Genomic DNA, 14,226 nt, shown 5'->3' on the forward strand with positions numbered 1-14,226 from the left:
ACCTTCATCAGGGCATTCCTATGTGCCTCGGAGTTTTGCAGCAGTGATAAAATGGATATTTGAGCAGGGGTTTTGTTCAGATGATCAACCACAGAATATTCTCTTGCTTGCACCTTTCTCCAAAGGTCATTCAGGCCAGTCTCAATGACAGGCGGCTTAGATGCAGCTTCTTCGCTCGTTCCTCCCAAATGCTCGGGTGTATAGACCCTACCGATTATGGTCATGCCTTGCGCTGCACCTGTTTCTTCCATTTTTGCTTTTTTTTTTCCTTCTTGCTTCTGCAACATAATCCCTTGGTATAGCATTAGACTTATAAGACGACGTATGTGCTACCATCACGGTAAAGGGTGTTGTTACTTCAACCTCAAATGGAGTTGGTGTGGCTACCTCAACTTCAATTGGTGCCTGAGTTTGTACCACGATAGGTGTGAGAGTGAATGGAGATGTTTTAGGATCATCTCCTTCTCGAATGAGTCCAATTGACCCTTCTGAGTCCCATTCTCCATCAGTCTATATCACGTTTACCCTTTCACCCCTGTGATTGGGTGCAGCCTCCTTTGCCTGTATGACTTTGGTGTCAATTAATGTCTGAATCTTATCCTTCAAAGTACGACACTCATCAATAGTATGACCCTTCATGCCTGAGTGATAGGCACATGTCTTATTTAGGTTAATCCACTGCGAAGAGTTTTCCATAGCAACAATGTGAATGGGAGTGACATAATCGGCAGCCTTTAGCCTCTCGTATAGTTGGTCTATGGGTTCAGTAATTGGAGTGTATTGTCTGGGTGTTCTGTGGTCAAAATTTGGTCTTGGTTTTTGGTAATTTTGGCAAGCTGGTGGTGAGTGGTAGTATGTTGGTTGTGTGTTATAGGTATGGTAAGTGGAGGCAGGTTGTTGGTATCTGGGAGGTGAAGGCTGATATGTCGGTGGAGGTGTTTGGTATGTGAGAGGAGACTTCGGACCTTGGGCTACCATTACTGTATCCACTTCTTTCTTTTTAGAGATACCTCCCGACTGCAAAGCTTTATTTGTGGCCTAGAGTGCTTCAAAGTTTGTCATCATTCCGCTTTTGATCCCTTCTTCTATTCTTTCTCCTAGCTTGATGATGTCAGAGAATTTATGATTTTCAATAACCATCAATCTTTCGTAGTATTGCGGGTCCTGAGCTCTGATGAAGAACTTATTCATCTATTCTTCTTCAATTGCCGGCCTTAATTTTGCGGCTTCAGACCTCCACCGAGTAGCATACCCGCGAAAGGTTTCCGTTGATTTCTTCTTCATATTTTGAATGTAGAAAATATTTGGTGCATTTTCTGTGTTGAACCTGAATCTATCCATGAAATACGACACCATGCTCACCCAATTAACCCACTTCTTTGGGTTCTGACTGATGTACCAAGACAAGGTATCTCCGGTGAGGCTCCTCATGAACAACTTCATATGGATTCTTTCATCCTTGCCAACCCCTACAAGTTTGTCACAATACGTTCTCAAATGCACCTTCGGATCACCAGTTCCGTCAAACATTTCGAACTTAGGAGGTTTGAAACCCTCTGGCAGTTCTACATCTGGTTGAATACACAAATCCTCATAATTCAAACCCTCAATGCCTTTGCCACCTTCGACACTTTGAACTCTGCCAGTAAGTGATGTTTGGCTATAATTCCATATTTTTAGTGCATTACTTACCTTACATTTAGGCGCTTTAATGCTAAACTATACTATATTTGTGCTTAATTGAGTTTATTTTATGTGTAGGTACTTTAAAGATGAAATTTGGAGCAAAATAAAGAAATAAACATTCGTTACGCATGGCAACAAAATTTAAATTTTAAGCATTGGAGTCTTGAATTGAAGAATTAGGAGGGGAACTCTTCATTGTCAAATACAACTAGAGATCACTACAAAGCTTACAAAATATTGAGTCCACGTAGGAGGTGGCAGCAATGGAGAATGTCATTAGAAGAGACACATTGACATTTGAATTATTAAAGGCAAAAAGTTGGTTGAAGGCGTACAAAGAAATGAGAGGAAAGAACACAAAAGTTAGGCAAGCATCAAAATTGAAAACGAAACAGAGTCAGGCGAGGTGAGCAAATTTGCTCGCGTTAGAGCTCGCGACGCCAGGGATAAAGCGAGGTGAAGCTCGCGTTTTGCCTCGCGAGGTGAGGCCTGTAGCGAGGCATTCCGGAATTTTAAAGCCTATTTTGTCTCTTATTTGATTTTGAACTTGGTTATTTCGTTTAGGTCTTTTCGCTACACATATAAATAGTCATTAAACACCATTTTTATAGGGAGTTTTTGCGATCGGAGGCAAGAACATCATTCTTGGAGGAGGCTTCTAACTAGTTTTTCTTCTCTTCTTTTCTTTTAATCTCATAGTTTATTAGTTCTAGAGTTTTGGGTGCTGCATGAACGTTGTAGTTTGAAGCTTGAATTGTTCTTACTATTTTATCATATTGGTTTATTTATTCAATCTTGCGCTTAATTATTTGATTGCTTGATCACCAATTGAATACTATCTATGAATCTAGGATTAAACTCGGGAGAGAGAATTCTAGATTGCATATAAGATTGAGTAGAGCAAGATCTCAACTCTGGGGGGGGGGGATTTGCGGTTAGGATAGGAATATACCTAATCGCCTTGCTTGATTACTATACAGGAATTATTAATGCGTTCTTGTTAATTCTAATTCCATAGGAATATAAGCGTTAGATTAGCTTGAATAGGCGAGCAATACTTCGGGAGAAGGCTACGAGCAATATTAACCCTGTCAACCAATAAATCAGATAAATTAATTAGACAATTTAAGTGAAAAACTCAACATGATTGTTAACTAACCCATAGCTCTAGAATATTCACTCACATTGAATTCGTCTTTAAGCTTGTCGTTGTTTTCTTTAATCTCTTAATTTGTTACTCTAGAATAAATTTTAGTTAAATATTCATACTTTACGATTCGCTTGAATAGATTAATTATTTGGTTTAATTTAGTTGATAGTTAATCACAAGTCCTTGTGAATACGATATCTGGACTTACAATCCTATATTACTTGTCGACCACGTATACTCGCGTGTGCGTTTGGGAGCAATAAGTTTTTGGCGCCGTTGCCGGGGACTTAGAAATCAACTATTTTACTAGATTAAATTTTTACTTTTTTTTTTTTATCTATTTAAGCTTTTAATTTTAGTTTAATGTAGTTAGTATTATAATTTTTTTATATGTCATCTTTGAACGAAAAATGGTGGGATAGTAAGTATTCTTGTTTTTGTGATCCTTGTCCATATTGTAAAGGACCGCACTTGTGGCAATATTGTAAGAATATTTCCAGGATCGAGTTGTGTGCACCATCTCAATCTTGTACTATTTGTGGTGGTAATTGGAATAATTATCCTAAGTGTTGTTATCCTACTCCAATCCCTTCTTATGTTGATTATAATAATTCTCGTGAGTTTGACAGGAGTAACGGATTGGATGATGTGGAACATGATGTTCGCATTCTTGATATGCACATGAAATTATTAGAGGAATATGGAGATTTCTGTGAGAAAATTACAAATGAGATACAACACTTTATTAAAGGAAGAGCTGAACTGGGACAAGAGATCGACCAATTTGGCAGTTCTATTCACGACTTAGAGGCTCAATTGAGTGCAAAGGTTGATATGTGTAACACTCAACAATTTAATGATGAGTTGTGTGAAGTTGAAAAAGATCTTCTAGGCCGAATTGAGGAGATAAAACGAGAATACCAATCATTAGACCATGCTTTTGTTGATAATGCCGAGGTTGAGGAAGTATATATTATTGAGGATGCCAAAAATAATGCAGTTTTGGAGTTGGGGCATGTTGGTCCTCATTCTAAATATTTTTCTACATTATGTTTGGATGGAGACATGGAGATCGAGCCTTTGGAGAGATGTATAGATGAAGAACAAGACCCTTACATTCTAAAATTTCCCACACCAAAAAGACAAAATGACATCCCTCACTTAAGGGCCAAGAAGAGCAAGATGCGACATCTATTGCTTGGTTCTTTTGTATTCACACCACCACCCCAGGAATGTGATAAAAAAATTGATGCAAAATTGGGGGCGCAATTTATATTCTCAAAGTGGAAGAAAAAGTGGTGAAAGTGATGGCGTCGTGCCGCAATGTTAAATGAAGCGCTTGTTGGGAGGCAACTCATCTTTACTGCTTTCGTTTATTTCTATTTTTTTTTTCTTATTATTGTGTAGTATTTGTTTTTGTTTTGTAGGATTATAAGCATAGGAGGCAAAGCCATTGGAAGAGTGCAAAAGCGAGTTATATGATGAGAACTAGGTACGGGGTGCCACACAAAAGACCATGCCTGGGGGAAGTCTGAGTACCTGTGAGCTGCTATTACTTCGACCTTTAACCTTTCAGGGAGTTTCTTGTCCACCCTCGTTATTATTTTGTTTATTTGTGCATTGGGGATACTGCACTCTTTTAAGTGTGGGGTGGGAGAATTCTCTAGATAATTAGTAGTAGGATGTTAGAAAAATGTTAACTTCTCATTTTTGTTTTCGTAGTTGTGTAGAATTTTAGTAGCTATGAAAAATCAAAAAAACAAAAAAGTACAAAAATTTGACTTCTCCCGACGATGGATCGCGTTCGACAAGTGTCTTGAGGGATTTAAGTTGAAAAAAAAGATAATTTCTTTTTGTTAGGTAGTGTAATAATTCCCCCTTAATTTTTCTTTGTGTCGCGATTCTTTTCCAAGGGTTTTATTTGAATCGGGTGTAGGTAGTTATTTTTGTTTAGGAGTAGGAGCCACTGTGAGATAAATTGAATTGAAGCAATATCTCTTGACTTTGTTATGCCTTGAGAATAGTGAGTACTTTGGTTGTGACGCTTAGACTCAGTTTTTGACTCTGGTATAAGTACCTTAAATCGTATGATCTTAACTTTGCTTAACTGCTTTGACTAGAGTGCCTTGATGAGTCCAATCCTGAATGAGTTATGTGCCATGTGTGTGTGAGGTTTGTGTGTTATTCTGTGCATTGCATTTGATGTCTAGAACTTGCCTGTGTGTTTGCAAAGCGAAATAGTACTGTTGTTCAGTCTTGGAAGTGATATAGGCATTTCTTTGTGAGCCAGATATATGCTTTTACCCACCTAATTATTATGTATCGTATTTAACCCCTTTGAGTCTGTAATCTTGTTTCTTTGGAAACTACATTACAAGCCTTACCCATTTGTTTGAATCAACCATCTATTTGGACCTTTTCACCTCTCATGAGCACTTGAATTGTTATGAACTTTGTAAAAGTTAAAGTGTGGGGTGGTTGGTTAGGCTTTTGAGTGAAACTAATAAAAAGGTGCACTGTTTTGAAAAAAATAAAAATAAAAGCCACTTGAATTGGAAAAGAAAGGAAAGAAATAGCTGTATTGCTGTAAAAAATATTCCTTGATAGTGGTGACTCTTGATGTAATTGTGCTTAAAGAAGTATGGAGTTAATATATATTGATGTGAAGGTGGAGTTATGGTTTGATATAAATGTGGGGTTAAATGTTAAAGTGTATGTATTAAAGTGCTTAGGGAGGTGTAGTCACTATTATATTCAAATGTATCCTACTCGTCCTGCAGCCTACATTACAACCAAATAAAGTCCTAATTGATCCTTGACTGAATGAGCTTGATTAGTAGAGTAGTACACTACGGGCAAGCCTATGGCACATCTTTTGTGGCATATGAATGTTATTTTTGAGAATGAGTGAATTCTTTCTAGCTTGAGTTCCTAATTGTTCTTAAATTTTATTGTGTGTGGAACTACTCTCTTTTGTTGTGTGAGGGCACTTTATTCATGAAGGAAAGGTAATGTCATTGACCTCTATGTTAGAGTAAGTGAGTGAGTTATGAATAATGCGTGATACTTGCGAGTCAAATCTTGAGGTGAATATGTTACACCCTTGTGCTTAGTCTATTTTAAAGATTCTTGGTGTGATGAGTTAGGAGGATTGTTCAAAAAGGCCGTGTCTATATAAAATGTAGTTTGATTGCTCGAGGACGAGCAACGTTTAAGTGTGGGGTAGTGATGTTTGGCTATAATTCCATATTTTCAGTGCATTACTTACCTTACATTTAAGCGTTTTAATGCTAAACTATACTATATTTGTGCTTAATTGAGTTTATTTTATGTGTAAGTACGTTAAAGATGAAATTTGGAGCAAAATAAAGAAACAAACATTCGTTACGCATGGCAACATAATTTAAATTTGAAGCATTGGAGTCTTGAATTGAAGAATTAAGAGGGGAACTCTTCATTCTCAAATACAACTAGAGATCATTACAAAGCTTACAAAATATTGAGTCCAAATAGGAGGTGGAAGCAATGGACAATGTCATTAGAAGAGACACATTGACATTGAATTATTAAAGGCAAAAAGTTGGTTGAAGGCGTACAAAGCAATGAGAGGAAAGAACGCAAAAGTTAGGCAAACACCAAAATTGAAAACGAAACAGAGTCAAGAGAGGCGAGCAAATTTGCTCGCGTTAGAGCTTGCGACGCCAGGGATAAAGCGAGATGAAGAAAGCGCTTTTCCTCGTGAGGCGAGGCGAGGCCTGTAGCGAGGCGTTCCGGATTTTTAAAGCCTATTTTGTCTCCTATTTGATTTTGGACTTGGTTATTTCGTTTAGGTCTTTTCCCTACACATATAAATAATCATTAAACACCATTTTTAGAGGGAGTTTTTGCGACCGGAGGTAAGAACATCAGGCTTGGAGTAGGCTTCTAACTAGTTTTCTTCTCTTCTTTTCTTTTAATCTCATAGTTTATTAGTTCTAGAGTTTTGGGTGCTGCATGAACATTGTAGTTTGAAGCTTGAATTATTCTTACTATTTTATCATATTGGTTTATTTATTCAATCTTGCGCTTAATTATTTGATTGCTCGATCACCAATTGAATACTATCTATGAATCTAGGATTGAACTCAGGAGAGGAAATTCTAGATTGCATATAAGATTGAGTAGAGCAAGATCTTAACTCTGGGGGGGGGATTTGCGGTTAGGATAGGAATATACCTAATCGCCTTGCTTGGTTACTATACATGAATTATTAATGCGTTCTTGTTATCTCTAATTCCATAGGAATATAGGCGTTAGATTAGCTTGAATAGGCGAGCAGTACTTTGGGAGAAGGCTATGAGCAATATTAACCCTGTCAACCATTAAACCAGATAAATTAATTAGACAATTTAAGTGGAAAACTCAACGGGATTGTTAGCTAATCCATAGCTCTAGAATATTCACTTACATTGAATTCATCTTTAAGCTTGTCATTGTTTTCTTTAGTCTCTTAATTTGTTACTCTAGATTAAATTTTAGTTAAATATTTATACTAATACTTTACGATTCACTTGAATAGATTAATTATTTAGTTTAATTTAGTTGATAGTTAATCACAAGTCCATGTGGGTACGATATCTGGACTTACAATCATATATTACTTGTCGACCACGTATACTTGAGTATGCGTTTGGGAGCAACAGTAAGCTTCTTCAGTTCTTCTGCCATGTTCTTGATGAATAGGTCTTTCTCGATGGATTCAGGTATAAATAGGGTCTGTTGTGGGTATGGGATAAAGTTTCCACATATATAGGATTGCTTTGATGGACTCCGGGAATCTGGGTATAATGGCGGTCATTGGTTGAGTTTTGTGGGTCAGGAGTAGGTTGTGGTTTATTCTGAGGGGTGTGGTATGTGGTTGTTTGTGGGTATTGAGTTAGATGGTGATGGTGTTGTTGAGGAGTAGGTACCGGTGGAGGGTTGTGGTTCTGAGGAGGTGTTGTGTATTGATGTGGTGCGGGAGGATTCAGTGGTGGGTTTTGATTCTGCATGTTTTGGGGAGGTGTCGAGTTTTGGGCGTTTGTGTTTTGTTGGTTGATATCAGGGACGTTTAGGGTGAAGGAAAGGTTTGTCAAGTTCCGGACCTACTCAAGTTCCCCTTGTAGTTCCAATATTTTCTGTTCTAGACATAGGACCAATTCATTCTATGCTGGAGTACTCCGATCGTCCGAAGTTTCAACATTCTCTGCATTGTCCTTTCTGATACCACTTAAATCGTCCGTTTTTCCTTTCCCTTTGCTTTTTCCTTTAGGATCACTTGGTGGAGGAGGAGGTGGAGGACCACTGGATCTAGTATGATATGCGGATGATGCCAGTATGCACGAATCAATCTTGGGGAATGGGAATAATCAAAAGAAAGAAAAACAAAAGGTAACCAAGTCAGTAAGGGATATTGAAAGAATGCTTGCAATATTGAACATGCTATGCAAAATCATGTAACATAATCGCGTCCTAATTTGGGGGACCTCGTTGTGACCAAGGTAGGCCTAAGCGACACATAGACTTGGAGAAAATTGATGCCAATAATTGTGTCATTTCATTAATGCGAAAATGAATCAAATCCTTACTAAAATGACAATAATAAGAAAGTTACTAATGGCATTTGCCTTATTACATTCTAAATCTAAAACTAAGCTAAAAATCAGTAAAAGACATCATTTCCTAATTTACTTGGTCCCAGAAGGACCTTCCCCGTGCTTGGCTCTCTTGACTCCATTAATCAGATTCCCCAGGTCGCGCATTTCCAACAACATATAAGCCTTTTCTAGATGCCCTCTTTCATTGCCATCCGTGTTCTGGCAATATGAAAGCCTCTTTCTCATCTTTCCCTCAAGCTCCATCAACCCTTGTTCCAAATATTCTAATCCTTTTGTTGATTTAGTGGCGGTTTCCCTCCATTAGTTGATTGCTTCCATATCCACTTTGTGTTGTTCCAAATGCCTAGCTTCAGACTCGAAAACCCTCTTGCGCCGCATCCTATACTTGACTTGTGCTTCAACAACGTCATCTATAACCCTATTTTTCATATTAATTTCTGGCTTGAAATCCCCTGCTATATCATCTACCAACCATGATGGGTAGAAGTACACATGGCCGGTATGATACCTGTCTGGCTCGATGGTATTTTTTTCCACAATGACCTTTTGATTCCACATATGCTGTGTCTCGAACTTGAACGGAATGATGTTCTCTTTAAAATCTGCTTTGTATTGGACCATGTTGGAAACCCGAGGTATAACCTGTTTTATTCCCGCTTGCCTCATTACCCTTATAGGAGCATAATGATAGATCCCTCTTAACCCGATCAACACTAGATGAGTAGTTTCTCTTGATCTGATAATGAACTCACTGTTAGGGAACTATTCAAACATCCAATGTAACTTTTCGTCAGTCAGATTGCTGAAGAAACGCACCCAGCTCACAACACTTTCAGGTTGCGCAAACCTATCTGGGATAAATGTCATTCTCTTTGGATGATGGTAAGCTATGTAGTCATTCAATGGTCATCGCAGAAGCTCTTGGCAATATTTACCTCTCTAGAAATGTTCTAATAACCAAACCTGCAGCAACAAATTACAACCCTCGAAGTGTCCATACCCCTTCTTGCATCGATCTAAAGCGCAATACATTTCGGCCAAGATCATGGGGATGATAGTGTAAGTTTGTCCCTCGATTCCTTCCATTAGAGTCCTAGCGACCATGGCTAAGAGTTGTGTGGATCCTTCCCCCTTTCATTGGAAATATCAGCGATCCCAAGAAAGAGACAATGAACACAAAAACTCGGCGGTGCGTCCACCCTAAGGAAGTGATGTCAAGTTCATCATGATGAAGGCGATATGACTTGCTATGCCCATAACGTTCATAAAGGAATTCAAATGGGATGTATGACTTCTTCAAACAAAGCAACTCATCATTTTTCTTGAAACCCAGCATTTTCAGAAAATCGCGAGGGGTGCGATCCTCTGGCACTAATAACCCTGGGCTATCCCACGACAGCTTAGCGAAACCTCCTATTTCCTCTAAGAGAGGAGTCATTTCTATGTTACCGAAGCAGAAGACAACTCTTTTCTCATCCCAAAACATAGTGGCGGCCTCAATCAATGCCTTATTTGGCCGAATGTCCAATAAGGAAGGTAAATTACCAAGGACCCTTTTCACATGATTCTTGTCACTAGGTGAAATGTTCTTCCACCAATCAAGCAGCAAAAGTGGGATGTCTTGGACCATGCCGAACTTGGGGACATCATGCTTCATTTTATGCAAACAAATAGAGTTGGCCATTTCCCCCTCCAGATTAAACTATTTACACACTAATGATCAACATATTGGCCTATTTTCTCCAAGTAATCCACATAACGTGACGATGTCCATTGGGATTGTGGAAATCCCGTCGGACTTTGAACAAGGCTTATCTTAGCAGGCTATCACGTTAGCAACGTTCTAACCCGTGCTAGGTTTACATGATGCATGTATATTTAATGTTGGAGTGAGGTTTCTAGAATGGCCTAGACTGAGACTCCCAAGTGGACAACTTGAGAGGGAAAAGAACGGGACCGTCTACTGCACTGCTGATCGACTAGTCTACCGCAAATAAACCTTTTCGATTTAAAAAGGGTAATTTTGGAAGAGTGCAGACACTCATCAAGCGCCGCTATATTGATAATTGGCACGAGTGGAGTATGATGTGGAGCATGCTTTATGCAGAGATAATAACACATTGCCAAGTATTTGCATGATAAATATGTAAAAAAACGGTAAATACAGTATTAAGGTAAAACATGAAAAACATAAAAGAAAGACAAAGGAAGAAGTTAGTCCGTGGAATATATGCGAGAATGTAATAAATCAAACAAGGGAGTAGGGATGGGAGAGACATGATGTAGCAATCTTTAAACAAACGAAGAGCAGTTTAGAGCAAATAAAGGTGAATAGGAAAGGAATATGCATGTTATAAGCAATTTAAGCAAAGGAAGGTGGAGCAGGGAAGGGATGTGCATATTACAACAAATTTAAACAAATAAAAGGAAAATGGAAAAGGGATGTGCATGTAGTATCAAATAAGAATGGAAAAGGGAAGCGTGTTTATATCAAAGAAGATTAATCCATATAAGCCAAATTCGCTATGGTACGAGCCTAAGTGTAGGTCCCCAGTAGAGTCGCCATGCTGTCGCGCCCCTTTTTTCTCGCGAAATCGGCCTTCGACATGTGAGAACTCTTTTAAGGAGGTATTAAAAGAGGAGATTCACCACCTAACGATTTTTAAGGTGCGTTAGGGAACCTATTTGCAAATAACTCTATTTTAACTAGTCAACGCCACCAAAGATCGGGTAAGAGCTCAAGTTACCTCAAAGAGAAGGTGTTAGGCACTCCCCGAGGTACACAACTGTGGGTCCCGACCGAACTTAAATTATATAGATTAGTCTATGTGATCAAGTAAGCAAAGATAGTACAAAATCTAGGAATTACAAAGAGATCTTGAATAGGGAGGTGCAACTATTTTTCCATTCTAATAGAAAAGAAAGAACAAAAAGGAGGGGGGGGGGGTCTTAAGTTTTTTAGCCTAAAGGATCACCCCGTGCAACATAAATAATATTTTGTAACTCCCTTGAGATTGGGTGTTACTCATATTATCCAGCGGGCACAGACTATCATTTCCTGCTACCCGATTACTATGTTAAAGTTGTTTACCTAAGAGCGCTCTAATTCAATTCCAAGCCGTGCCCTATGCGTGCACTGCCCACCCCATACCTATGGTCCAGGAGGCTTTAGGTTGTTCTAGACCTTATATAGGCTGCTCAAAAATGCAAAACTAGGCGACAAACAAAACACATATTGGACTTCAAATATGGCAGTTAAGGGCTCAAGTTTGCCTCCACACTTAAGCAACAAATGCACGCAAGACAAACTTCATGTTAAGCAATTTAGAATTAAGAAACTTAAATCCATATGGACATGATTTCTATGTGACAAGGCATCAGGGCTTGCAAACAGTTTCAAAGGCCAAGCGTTGCTTATAGACAGGATTATACGATTTGCATGCTGATTAATGAAATTGTAGATTTCTGGTTATTAAGCCTGCTATGTCTAGGTGACTCGTGCAGTAAGGAATAATGAAAGGACCATTAGAGAGATCCCAGAAGTGCATAATAAACCATATTGAGAGATGCAACATTGACTCTTACTAAGACGAAACAGTGTTGTCCTATAGACAGGATCTCTAATGTTTAGCACTTGGAGCTAATTTTATCATTACACTCAACCCTATAGACATGTTTTCTAGGTGAACAGTGCGATGCAGTAACGAATAAGATGATTAAACTCTTATAGGCATGGTTTCTAGTGAACAGTATGAGATGATAGCAAATGAGGTGATCAAAATCCTATAGGCATGATTTCTAATGAATATACTGAAATGAATTGAAATCAATGGCATTTATTCCCATAGGCAGGTTTCCTAGTAACACGTAGCAGTAAGCATAATTGCACCACTTTGAATTCATATTTGCTAGCAGACCGTGTGTGTGTGTGTGTCCCTAATGGCATGATTTCTATAGTGCACATAGTGATGTAATAACATATATATATAACAAGTAAATCATTGAGTCCTATAGGCATATTATCTACCCATTTGGTATGCAAATATTAGAAATCTACCCATTCCCCACTTCACTAACACCCCAATTGTTATACAAAGTTATTACAGGCCCATTAATGAGTAAGATACAAATGTTATACAAATAATGACAACAGACCCACAACAGGCCCAAAATGAAATACCCAGCACTGTTTGGGCCTTCAGCAATTCTCACACAGCATACCCAGACTTCTAACAAGGAGACGTATTCATCAGCACAATCCCAAAATCCATAGAGGAGCCCAAAGTCAATTCATCTAACCATATTGCCAAGCATTGCATCATTTAAACCAAACGACTTAGATGTACAACAGATAATAGGAAGAAAGGGGTTGAATGGGGTAGTTTAAGTTTCAGGGAATGACTAAGGACCCAAATCCTAGTGTGTCAGAGTTCATAATGGTCTCAAATGGACCCCGAGTAGTGCTCACACTAGGGAGGTCAGTAGTAAGAGCCTTGGTAGACTTGGCTTTCAGCCAGCTAAGAATGAGAGATTAAAGAAAACATAGATAACAAATGGGGGAGAGTGGACAATGGTTGAGGGACATGAATTGAGGGATACACTTATAACTTAAAATAGACATAGCAAGGTTGAGCATACAGAACATCTAATCAAACAGGTCACATGACTTAGAAACAAGTTCAGTAGGGACTTAGAAGCAAGTTTAACACTTAACACATAGACAATCACATATTTAAAGAGTTAAGAAAAGAACAAGTTTGCAGGATTGGCAAAGATTATCATGCACAAATGCACAATATTAAACAAGTTGAAACCTGAGAGGGAATTATGCTAAGTATACATCCTAGTGTCATTATTATGAAACAAGACAACATTTTGACATGATGGGGAACGCACATTATGATGAGCTAAGTAATCATAGAAGGAACAGGGCATCAAGTGAGTCAAAGACATACTGAGGGACATATCATCAGAGAGGCAAGATCATAGTCAATAGATAGGTCTCAACACAAATTAAAACGCATTACATATGCAAGACTATCATTACAGAGATTCAGAACAGAGTGGAAAGTAAATTCATATCAAATAACAAATGTAGGCATTCCAGCATTGACACAGTAGACTAATTAACTAAAAAAGGTCCAAGTTATACCAAGGATTCATCCTAATATCATGAAACAACAATTCAAACATGGTAGGGATAACGGGCTGAGGTAACTGTTCTAAAATCACAAGCAATCACTAAAGGGGTATGGGATCGAGTGAGTATGCTGAGTGACACAATAGCAGAGAGACGAGTTATAATTAACAAGGAAATTCTTACAAATATGAGGCATTCATTACAGAGATTGAAGACAAAGCAAGTAAGCATATTCATGAACATTCAGTCGTCAATACACTAGCTAAACGAGCTTAGGAAGTTTCAGATTATCCAAGTTAGACATAGATAATCTCAGAACTAGCAGCATTAGGAGTAGTTAAATGCTAAAGAGACTTAAAACACGTGTAAAGTTAACAGAGTGGTGCATAAAGGTAACCCAAAAACACATTAAGCCATGGATTCCAGAAGTATGAACACATAGGGATGAAATTGCAAAAGTCAAGTAACTTACCAGTTAAACAAACAACAGCAAAGAGCAAAATTTCCACAAGAACCCAGAATCTCAATGCGTCAAAGTTCCCAAGAGATTCAAAAGAACTCTGGGCAATGCTCGTACCAAGATAAAGTTTGAATAACAGAATCTCAGTGGCCTT

Source organism: Nicotiana tomentosiformis, chromosome 2 (assembly GCF_000390325.3).
Source record: "Nicotiana tomentosiformis chromosome 2, ASM39032v3, whole genome shotgun sequence".
Lineage (NCBI taxonomy): Eukaryota > Viridiplantae > Streptophyta > Magnoliopsida > Solanales > Solanaceae > Nicotiana > Nicotiana tomentosiformis.